The 10,255-nt window shown below is 37.9% G+C and overlaps 1 long non-coding RNA gene and 1 pseudogene across 10 annotated transcripts in view; both read right to left on the reverse strand.

Annotated features, from left to right (window-relative positions):
- Positions 1 to 371: 371 nt before the first annotated feature.
- LOC149039768 (uncharacterized) lies at positions 372 to 5,641 on the reverse strand (annotated as a pseudogene).
- A 2,091-nt stretch (positions 5,642 to 7,732) lies between these two features.
- LOC149039769 (uncharacterized) overlaps positions 7,733 to 10,255 on the reverse strand; it is a 3,403-nt gene continuing 880 nt past the window's right edge. The window contains exons 2-4 of one of the 10 annotated variants that reach the window (XR_016179818.1): positions 9,576 to 9,638; positions 8,815 to 8,909; positions 7,733 to 8,249 (exon numbers count right to left, since the gene is read on the reverse strand). This is a non-coding gene — a long non-coding RNA (uncharacterized LOC149039769). Of the gene's footprint in view, positions 8,250 to 8,814; positions 9,010 to 9,575; positions 9,639 to 9,943; positions 10,026 to 10,255 lie in introns of all 10 variants that reach the window. The other 9 variants (XR_016179820.1, XR_016179815.1, XR_016179816.1 and 6 more) reach the window with 9 other exon arrangements.

Here is a 10,255-nt window from a genome sequence, read left to right on the forward strand (position 1 = left end):
AAACCAATCAACCTCTATTTAAAAAGAAATGACATTGTCATTAGATGCAGATTGTAAAAGTGGCATAGCATATAGCATTTGGCCTGCTGCAGGTGTAATAGCTGTACCTGTTGTAATAATGGCCTGTTAATACCCTGATAGGTGCAGATAAACTCAACAGGTTTCTTTAATCTACACCAGCGCCATGTTACAGTACCATGATTCTTTTCGCACCGATAAATCCATATAACAGTAACAAAATGTCTAAACACTACACCTGTCCAACTTTATAAGATAGTCAATCTGAAATATCAAAATTATTCATTTTACTGCAAAACTCAAACGTTCTTTAAATCTTAATCTTACATCAAATAGACTTATCAACAATAAAATCAAGGGAAATTCATGTGTTCTTCATAGTGGTTAATGAGCTGGGATGCACTGCTCAGTTCCTCCTGACAAATCCAGCAAGTAAATGTTTCATCGTAATCTGAGGAATATGGCTGCTGTCCAGAGTGCAATTTTTCATGCCTTTGAAGTGTTCCCTTCTGAGTAAACCACTTGTCACAAGCTTTGCACTGGTATGGCTTCTCTCCAGTGTGGGATCTTTCATGTCTATGTAGATTTCTTTTATCACTAAACCACTTGTCACAGCTTTTACACTGGTATGGCCTCTCTCCAGTGTGGGATCTTTCATGTCTATGTAGATTTCCTTTATGACTAAACCACTTGTCACAGCTTTTACACTGGTATGGCTTCTCTCCGGTGTGGGATCTTTCATGTACTGTTAGATCACCCTTTTGTACAAACCCTTTGTCACAAGTTTTACACTGGTATGGCCTCTCTCCAGTGTGGGATCTTTCATGTACTGTTAGATCACCCTTTTGTGCAAACCCTTTGTCACAAGTTTTGCACTGGTATGGACTCTCTCCAGTGTGGGATCTTTCATGTCTATGTAGATTTCTTTTAACACTAAACCACTTTTCACAGCTTTTACACTGGTATGGTTTCTCTCCAGTGTGAGATCTTTCATGTCTATGTAGATCACCCTTTTCTGCAAACCCTTTGTCACAAGTTTTGTACTGGTATGGCCTCTCTCCGGTGTGGGATCTTTCGTGTACTGTTAGATGACTTTTTTGTGCAAACCACTTGTCACAAGTTTTGCACTGGTATGGCTTCCCTCGGGTGTGGAATCTTTCATGTACTGTTAGATCACCCTTTCGTGCAAAGCACTTGTCACAAGTTTTGCACTGGTATGGCTTCTCTCCAGTGTGGGATCTCATATGTGCTTTTAGAGTTTCTTTTTCTGTAAACCACTTATCACATGTCTTACACTGGTATGGCTTCTCTCCAGTGTGGGATCTTTCATGTCTATGTAGATTTCTTTTATCACTAAACCACTTCTCACAGCTTTTACACTGGTATGGCTTCTCTCCAGTGTGGGATCTTTCATGTACTATTAGATCACCCTTTCGTGCAAACCCTTTGTCACAAGTTTTGCACTGGTATGGCCTCTCTCCAGTGTGGGATCTTTCATGTCTATGTAGATGACCCTTTTGTGCAAACCCTTTGTCACAAGTTTTGCACTGGTATGGCTTCTCTCCAGTGTGGGATCTTTCGTGTACTGTTAGATGACTTTTTTTGTGCAAACCACTTGTCACAAGTTTTGCACTGGTATGGCTTCCCTCGAGTGTGGAATCTTTCATGTACTGTTAGATCACCATTTTGTGCAAAGCACTTGTCACAAGTTTTGCACTGGTATGGCCTCTCTCCAGTGTGGGATCTTTCATGTCTATGTAGATTTCTTTTATCACTAAACCACTTGTCACAGCGTTTACACTGGTATGGCTTCTCTCCAGTGTGGGATCTTTCATGTCTATGTAGATCACCCTTTTGTGCAAATCCTTTGTCACAAGATTTGGACTGGTATGGCCTCTCTCCAGTGTGGGATCTTTCATGTCTATGTAGATGTCCTTTATGACTAAACCACTTGTCACAGCTTTTACACTGGTATGGCTTCTCTCCAGTGTGGGATCTTTCATGTCTATGTAGATCACCCTTTTGTGCAAACCCTTTGTCACAAGTTTTGCACTGGTATGGCCTCTCTCCGGTGTGGGATCTTTTGTGTACTGTTAGATGACTTTTGTGCAAACCACTTGTCACAAGTTTTGCACTGGTATGGCTTCCCTCGAGTGTGGAATCTTTCATGTACTGTTAGATTACCCTTTTGTGCAAAGCACTTGTCACAAGTTTTGCACTGGTATGGCTTCTCTCCAGTGTGGGATCTCATATGTGCTTTTAGAGTTTCTTTTTGTGTGAACCACTTATCACATGTCTTACACTGGTATGGCTTCTCTCCAGTGTGGGATCTCTCATGTCTATGTAGATTTCTTTTATCACTAAACCATTTGTCACAGCTTTTACACTGGTATGGCCTCTCTCCAGTGTGGGATCTTTCATGTCTATGTAGATCACCCTTTTGTGCAAACCCTTTGTCACAAGTTTTGCATTGGTATGGCCTCTCTCCAGTGTGGGATCTTTCATGTCTATGTAGATTTCTTTTATCACTAAACCACTTGTCACAGCTTTTACACCGGTATGGCTTCTCTCCAGTGTGGGATCTCTCATGAACCTCTAGATCTCTTTGTCTATGAAAGCACTTGTCACAGGTTTTGCACTGGTATGGCTTTCCTCTAGTGTGAGATCTCTCATGTCTTTGTAGATTTCCTTTTTTTACAAAACACTGGTCACAAGTTTTGCACTGATATGGCTTTTTCCCAAAAGTGGATATTTTTTGCCATGCAGTGTTCTAAAATGTAAGCAAACAAAAAAGAGATTTACTGAACCAGATGCACATATTTGACAGGGTTTCAGAAGCAATGTCTTAAGTTTGAATAAACAAAGAAATTGGATGGCGAGTTGGGTAAAATATGTTTCAAACACTGTAGTACTCTTTCAGGAAAGGAAGTTCTACTATAACAATTGCCACAAACAAAGGGATTCACAGACAGTGCAATTTCTGGCAAAAGCCCTGAAAGAAAAACCTTCACATGAGTAAGGACCTACAAAGAGAAGTGCATTTCCAACAAGTCCCTTTACATAGCCTCACACAACCAGTTCACACAATCTACATGTTGTCCTTGTGATGTTAAACTTTAATCTATAGTTGTCACTGTCTCAAGTGGAGAACCCAAAGTACAAAAAGTGGACAAAACAAATTTCTAGTGGACACTACAAAAGAGATTCCCAATAGACTTTAATAGAGAGAATCTGGTTAAAAGGTAAGACAATGATAAAAATCACAAAAAAAGGAGTTTAACACCTCATGCGGCTACTGATATAGCACAATTTGTATAAAGTATCGAAAAGAATTCAAGATTGTCTAATGATACTAGAAGGTAGTGTTGCACAAGATTTGTCTCTGGTGCAGAAAGCCAACTGCACCCCACATATTTACAAGTACCCTGTTCCACAAGAGAAAGATGATTCAAGAATATACTGATTACTTGACACTCACCCGATAATTGAATGGCAACAATAATATTAACAATATTAAACATAATAATGTTAACAACAGTAATAGTTGCGATAATTTATATCTGCTAGCTCAAAAAGCTCACCGTACCTCTATCAGTCTATCCTCTAGGCCCAAATAATGATTAAACTATGCTCCTTTTGTTTTTATTCTTTTGATTAAAATCAATTTTCCCTTTTCCACATGCTAAACTCAAGGTATCTTAGTTAAGACATCGCTTCCCTTCTCAAATTTGGCAGCTCTTTTGGGTATAAATTGCTGATTGAAATGGTAAAATGCTCCCTCCTCAAATAAATAAAATTAGTCTTCAGAGCTTGTATGACTAAGATCAACTTTCCAGATATTTATGCCATGAACAGTCTTGTCATCAAATACATGCCTGAGACACCAGTGTAAAATTATTTTGAGAGATTTTATCATCATGTGTAGTGTCACGGCAAGGACTAAAAAAAACCTTTACTTTCCAATCCACTGGGCATAATTCCCTAATCCAAGCATTAAAATGCTTTCTCTTGATAGAAAGTAAATTCCTCTATGTGCCCCAATCACACCTTTTAAAATATTTCTGCAAGGAAAGGTTTACGCACCATACTGAGATGATTTTAAGATGTTTATCGTCTTCTTTAGTGCTCTGAAATAAACAATCAGTAGCCCCAGGAAACTACTAACTCACTGACTCACTTCAACGACATGTGTGGCTTCGCCTTCTGTATGAGGTATTAGCCATAAAAATAAAAAAAATTACCTTCTTTCATCAACACTCCTACATCCAATCCTCTCAATGAGTATAAACGTTTCCTAACTGTATAATTTTACCTGTTTTTAATCTTCAAGTTATTGGTCTTTCACTCGAAGTAAAGCCATAACTTTCAGGGTTGAAAATACTGAATTCTTCAGCTTTTAGCGTGAATTTGTAGGCTTTTGTCAAGGCTCATTGTTTTCCTAACTGTCAATAATAAATGAGCAGTCAGCACATGTCTTTAACACTCAACATGATTTATTAACAGTACTGAAAGGAATAATTACCTTAAATTGCTTAAAATAATTTCAGCATCAGAATCTTTATTTTGATCAACATGTTTTGTGGCAGCAATTCCTTTTCTAAAAGAAAACGTTGCAAACGGCTCGATTTTTCAGTGTCTGGTTAAGCGTGAAATATACAACTTTGGCGAGACAAACCGTCGCGCTTCTCCATGGGAATCCGTATTGTACAGTACCGACTTTAATTTGAACGTGTAAGAAGGCTTTGCAAACGACATTGAACAGGATTTGGCAGAAAATAAATCTTGATTAAAGGTAGTATGTAAGTGCAGAAACGTAAATACGATAATGTGACGGTGTATACACAAACTTGCATGTTTCATGCTCCAACAAATACGAGGAAAGCTGAATACTGTAAACAAAAATACTCCCTGTAGCACGCTTCGAATTTCGAAACTTTATACTCTTTTAGGTTTCCGAAAAGCTTTTCACGCATTTCTTGGCTGCATAATTGCCTAACATGAAAAGTTCATCATAGCATCACAGCGACTTTTACTTCAGTTGGACGATCAGTAAGCGTAATATTTTGCTATGAAATTCTAGTTCTTCGGTGAAAAATCGCTGATAAGTGCGCTAAAAGTTCCGGCTGCCGCCGGCAGCCGGTTGTTATTTTGAACCTTGCTTTCATCAGAGTACATTCATCTATTTCATTCCAAATTATCTGTTGCCCAAATAACTTATTAAGTGTAACTTTCTTTAGTAAGGAAACTCTCTCATATGCTTTTGGCAATGGAAACATTTTAACAGTTGAGACATTCCAAAGTAAATTTCAAATGAAAATAAACTACTTCAGTTCTAGCAGTAACTCCATCGAATTTGAAAAGGAAACCCAGATGAGTATAAATTATTTAGGTATATACCCAACTACTACTAACATCGTGGGAAATAAGCTAAATTTAACATTGTACTCATACCTTACTAGTTTTTATGTTTTCCAAAGTGATTCGCCCTTGTCTCCTCATTAAACCGACGTTATCTTGTAACTGCCGCCTCACTTACAGGTTCCCCAAGGTTGTTCACTTGAACAGGGAAGAGAGGACACTGGGAACAAGATTGAGCATTAGGACTAGGAGTTTTCTCACGCATCATACCTACCTACGCTGCCTGTATATCATTTTATTTTAAGAACAGTCTTAGTTTTCAGAATTCCCGCGAAATACTCTGTTCTCACCACGTCCGCGAGAGTATCACAATCAGAAGTTTGACTGTCTTCACTCGATGAACGTTTCTCGTAATCGCGTGTGACAGAGCGTCGTTACACAATAATTTCATTTGCCAAAAATAAAAACTTGAAATCTATGATGCATCTGCTTCCCTGTTGTGCTCGTTTCCTGTATCTTTTGTCATCTTATAGACATTGAATTGTTCAAGGATGATCTCAGGAAATCGAGACTATGCCAGGACCCACCCGATGCACTTACTGACCTTGTTTCCTGTTACGGTTCAACCATGACCAGCCTTTTAGATAAACATGCTCCACTTCAGAAGAAGACAATCACGGTTCGTCTGCAGGTTCCTTGGTTCAATAACGAAGTCAAAGAAGCCAAGCGTTTACGTAGACGGGGTGAAAGAATCTGGCAAAGGACAGGGCTCTAGTCAGACAGGGCTAAATTCATCAAAACACGTAGTCATACACCGAATGCAAATATGGCGGACTACTCGGACGGCAAAAATTTTTTTTGGGATCACTTTCTGAAGGAGCTTAGACACCAGGCTCAACTAGGGAACCAAGCCTTTTGATGACGTAAACAATTTTTCACTCACCACCCCCGACTGGTTGAAGTGTAGTTGGAGGGGGACAGGGAAGGAAACATTTTTGTTACTTGCGCGGGAAAAAAACAAATGAGAAGTTATCTATTACCTTTTTTTTGTTGTTGTAATTTTCCAGAAAAAACAAATGGGAAGTTATCTATTACCTTTTTTGGTGTAATTTTCGCGGGAAATAATATTACCTTATCTCGCTCCGCTCCGTACATATACGAATCTTCTGCCTTTGGTTATAATACACTTTCTTCGTTAATTCTAAATATTACTCACGGTCAAATGGATCCAAAGGGAATTTCAAACCTTGGAAATACTTGCTTTCTGAATAGTGTCTTGCAAGCTCTGCTCTCAGTGACATGTTTTTCCGAAGGGCTCACTGGATTGCAGCACAATCACAAGAAGTGCACCTCATCTAAAACAGGTCTTGAAAATGTATTCAATATTATTTTAGCACGTCAAAATAACATTGATATTGGAGTGGAAGACATAAAATCCCAGCAGGCAAACAACATCAACCCATCGGTGAACTGTGTAATTGAACCAAGTACTTTTTTGATGAACCACAAAATTCGTCATCAGTGTGGTAATCCGCTTAGTTATTCTTGACATTAAGCTTATTTCGACTTTATGAAACAATTAAAATACGTATATTAAAATAAGTATTTGACAACTGGATAATCTTGTTAGAACGTCACAGGAAGTTGTACCTTGTACGGAGCTACGAGTAAAATGTTTAAGGCCTTTTCACTGTTTATGGCGGTAAATTTATATTAGTCCTGGAAGCTTTGCAAGTCGTAGTTCTTTGCTCGATTATTTTTTGTCACTGTTGTGTTGCGCGTTCATCTAAAATGTGCGTGTACGAGTACTAGGAGTGCAAAGAGTGAAAACGGTACGCAAACCTAACACTTTCGACCCCTCCTCATCCCCCTCCCCCAGCCCCACCCTCTGGACAAATGAGTAGTTTTTGGACCATATTGACTTGATAATCTTGGTAACTCCTAAATTGACTATGCCAATTTCCTGTGGATTAAATTAATTACAATCACAAACCTGTAGACTGCAAAATTAAATCCAGGAATGGTGTCCCTGCCACATGGAAATTTTTGTTTTTGGTTTCTTTTTTTTTCTGAGGGGGGGTAGAGTTCAACCCCCCCTCCCCTTTGAAAAATTCATTTCATGTCAAGCATTTCCTTAAAAAATTTTGGCACTTTTGGACCCCCTCTCCCCTGGAATTTTCAATGATCCTACTTGGGGTGGGAGTGTGTTGATCTTTCAATTCTTTCTAGAACTACACCTTTACTACACATTCTTTCTTACAAAAAGTGAATTTTGTGGTCAAAATGATCTCTATAATAATCACCTCCACCCTTACATTTTTCTTTTGCATGTGGGAGAATAAACATTGACATTGACAACAATGACAACAGTTCTATTTGCACTCAACATTTACATTTTTAGTTTAGCCAATAACTACAAGAAAAGTCAAATACTCATCACAAAGACAAGCTACCATAGTATTTCTTATACCCAATCACACACTTTATTAGTCAGTATTATTCAAACATTTATCCTGTTCCATTAGTGGTGTTTGTCTATTCATTCTTAAGGGTTGTACTATACAGAGCTTCCTGAAGGACTATTCTAACCCAGTGGAGCTGGAATCATCTTATTACTGTAGCAGGTAACAAATTTTAATAGCATTAAACCTAACACCAAAAGGACACACAAATACAACTATTTTTTTGATAACTGCTACAGTGCTTAACACTATAAACTACAATGCACAAAGCAGACTATTTTCTTCCAGTGCAAGAAATTAGGAATGTCAAAGCTAAGTTCTTATGCATGGATTGAAAAGAGTGGGAGATGCAGTCCCTGTTGCTGTGGTCTGGTCTCTGTGTCTGTGTGTTGTGAAGAATACAATTCATTCCTGTAATCAATTGAGAAAAGGCAAATAATGAAATAAAAATTCATACAAATACAAAATGCAATAAGTCCACATTAGCTTATTTGCTGCCTTCAATACAACATCATTTAACAAATAAAGAGATAATGATGACAACAAGGATGATGATGGTAATGATGGTGATGGTGATGTCAAGGATCATGGTTAGTGGTATAGGAGACTGACTGGGTGACCTCCAGTAACTAGAAGATGAAGAAGCAACAGTATGTGTAATGCCTCATTCCATGCTGTCTAGTTACTTGAAAAACTAGTAGCCCCCTGCCCCCCTCCCCTTGCTGATTCCTGTCTATATATAATGAATTGCACAAATATTAAATTATGCATTCTTTCATTTTTACTACATCAGTTGCTCCCAGAGTACTGATGCATGGAAGAGGCTAGTCACATGCCAGGCACCTCTGTCATTTTGCATTCAAATGGTAAGATTTCAAAATGATGGAAAAAAACTTCACAACTTAATAGATTACAAATAGAAAGTGTTATTGTCCATGAGGGTACCACCATTTCTTCTGGTCATTATGTGTGTTACCTAAAAAGAGAAGAGAGGTGGTATTTTTCAAGTGATACCACAGTTCGACAGTCTTCACATCTTGAAGCTACAAGCCAGGAAGCATATCTCCTCTTCTATGAAAAAGATGAGGTTGAAGACATGCAAGAGGTTACACATATTTCTTCTATGTCTGTTAAGGTCCAAAACTGTCTACCACAGATGCCCAGTATGCCTCTAAAAAGGAAGAAGTTTCCTGTCAAGTTTTGTCTTCCACCTGGTTACTATGCATTAAAGGCTGAAAAACCTGGCATTTTCAAGACAGCTACTGGAAGTATACCCTGGAAATATTCTACACTGGATGTAGCATCAGTATTAGCAAAGCAGAGGGAATTGCCATGGCTGGGGTCCAAATCTCAGGGAATCCTAGAATTAAAGCATGGGAGCCAACTGATGTTGAAAAGCTCCTTCCAGCTAAATACAAGATAAGTGACGGCAAACTTTCCAATTTTGTGATAGACTATATTTTTCTACTGATAGAAAGTCAGTCTCAAGCCAGTAACAAGAAAGTTTTTACTGTCAACTCCGATGTTTATAACAACATGGCACAATTCTTAATGAATATTTTCTTGAAGCATAAGTATGACTTGCTTTATGAGAACATTTCAGCAGCAGACATGATTCTGTGCCCAGTACTGCATGGATCATATATTATCAGAGAGAAGCCAACATGAAAGTTCGTAAAAAATTCAACAATCAGAAAAGAAGAAGGAATCTTTCACACAATGTTAGAAAGAACTTACCAAATGCTGGGCCTAAAAGATAGAGCAATCATTGGAATGAGTTCTGAATCCATTTTTACAGAGCTATAAAAATGGAAAGAACTTAGCAATACCCCGTTGGACACAACCATTTTTCCTAACAGCTGTCTAAAATTATTGAAGCAATAACAGTAGCTGCTTTCATCTGAACTGATTTTTATCTAATCAATGCCAGCACATGAATACTCAGAGAAGTTGGAGTAGTTTCATTGCAAATTTTTCAATATTCTTTGCAGCAAAGGATAGGAAAAATTAATTATTATAAATAATTATTATCATCATTATCATTGTTATCATTGTTATCATTATTATCACTATTATCATTATTATTATTGTGTTTCAAACTTTACCACTTCCCTTCCCCAAAGCAGCTACATGTATACAATACAGGGCCTTTTAAAAAGTCCTCAATGTTTAATGCCTCGAGGCTTGCTGGTTTGGCAGTCAGTGGAAAGGTAATGAAAGAAATACATTCAGCTGGATTTATATGATTATAGTTAACATTCAAATATTGATTCTAACTCTGCACTGACTCAGGATATAAAAAACAAGACATTGATTGCATTATATATGGTGGCTTGATGCAAATGAGCCAAGAGAGCTTTTTTTTTTTCAGGTACATGATCATAAAAAAGCCCCATGTTCTGTAGTTGTAAGTCATA

The sequence above is a fragment of the Pocillopora damicornis genome, chromosome 9 (genome assembly GCF_964200805.1).
Source record: "Pocillopora damicornis chromosome 9, jaPocDami1.2, whole genome shotgun sequence".
Lineage (NCBI taxonomy): Eukaryota > Metazoa > Cnidaria > Anthozoa > Scleractinia > Pocilloporidae > Pocillopora > Pocillopora damicornis.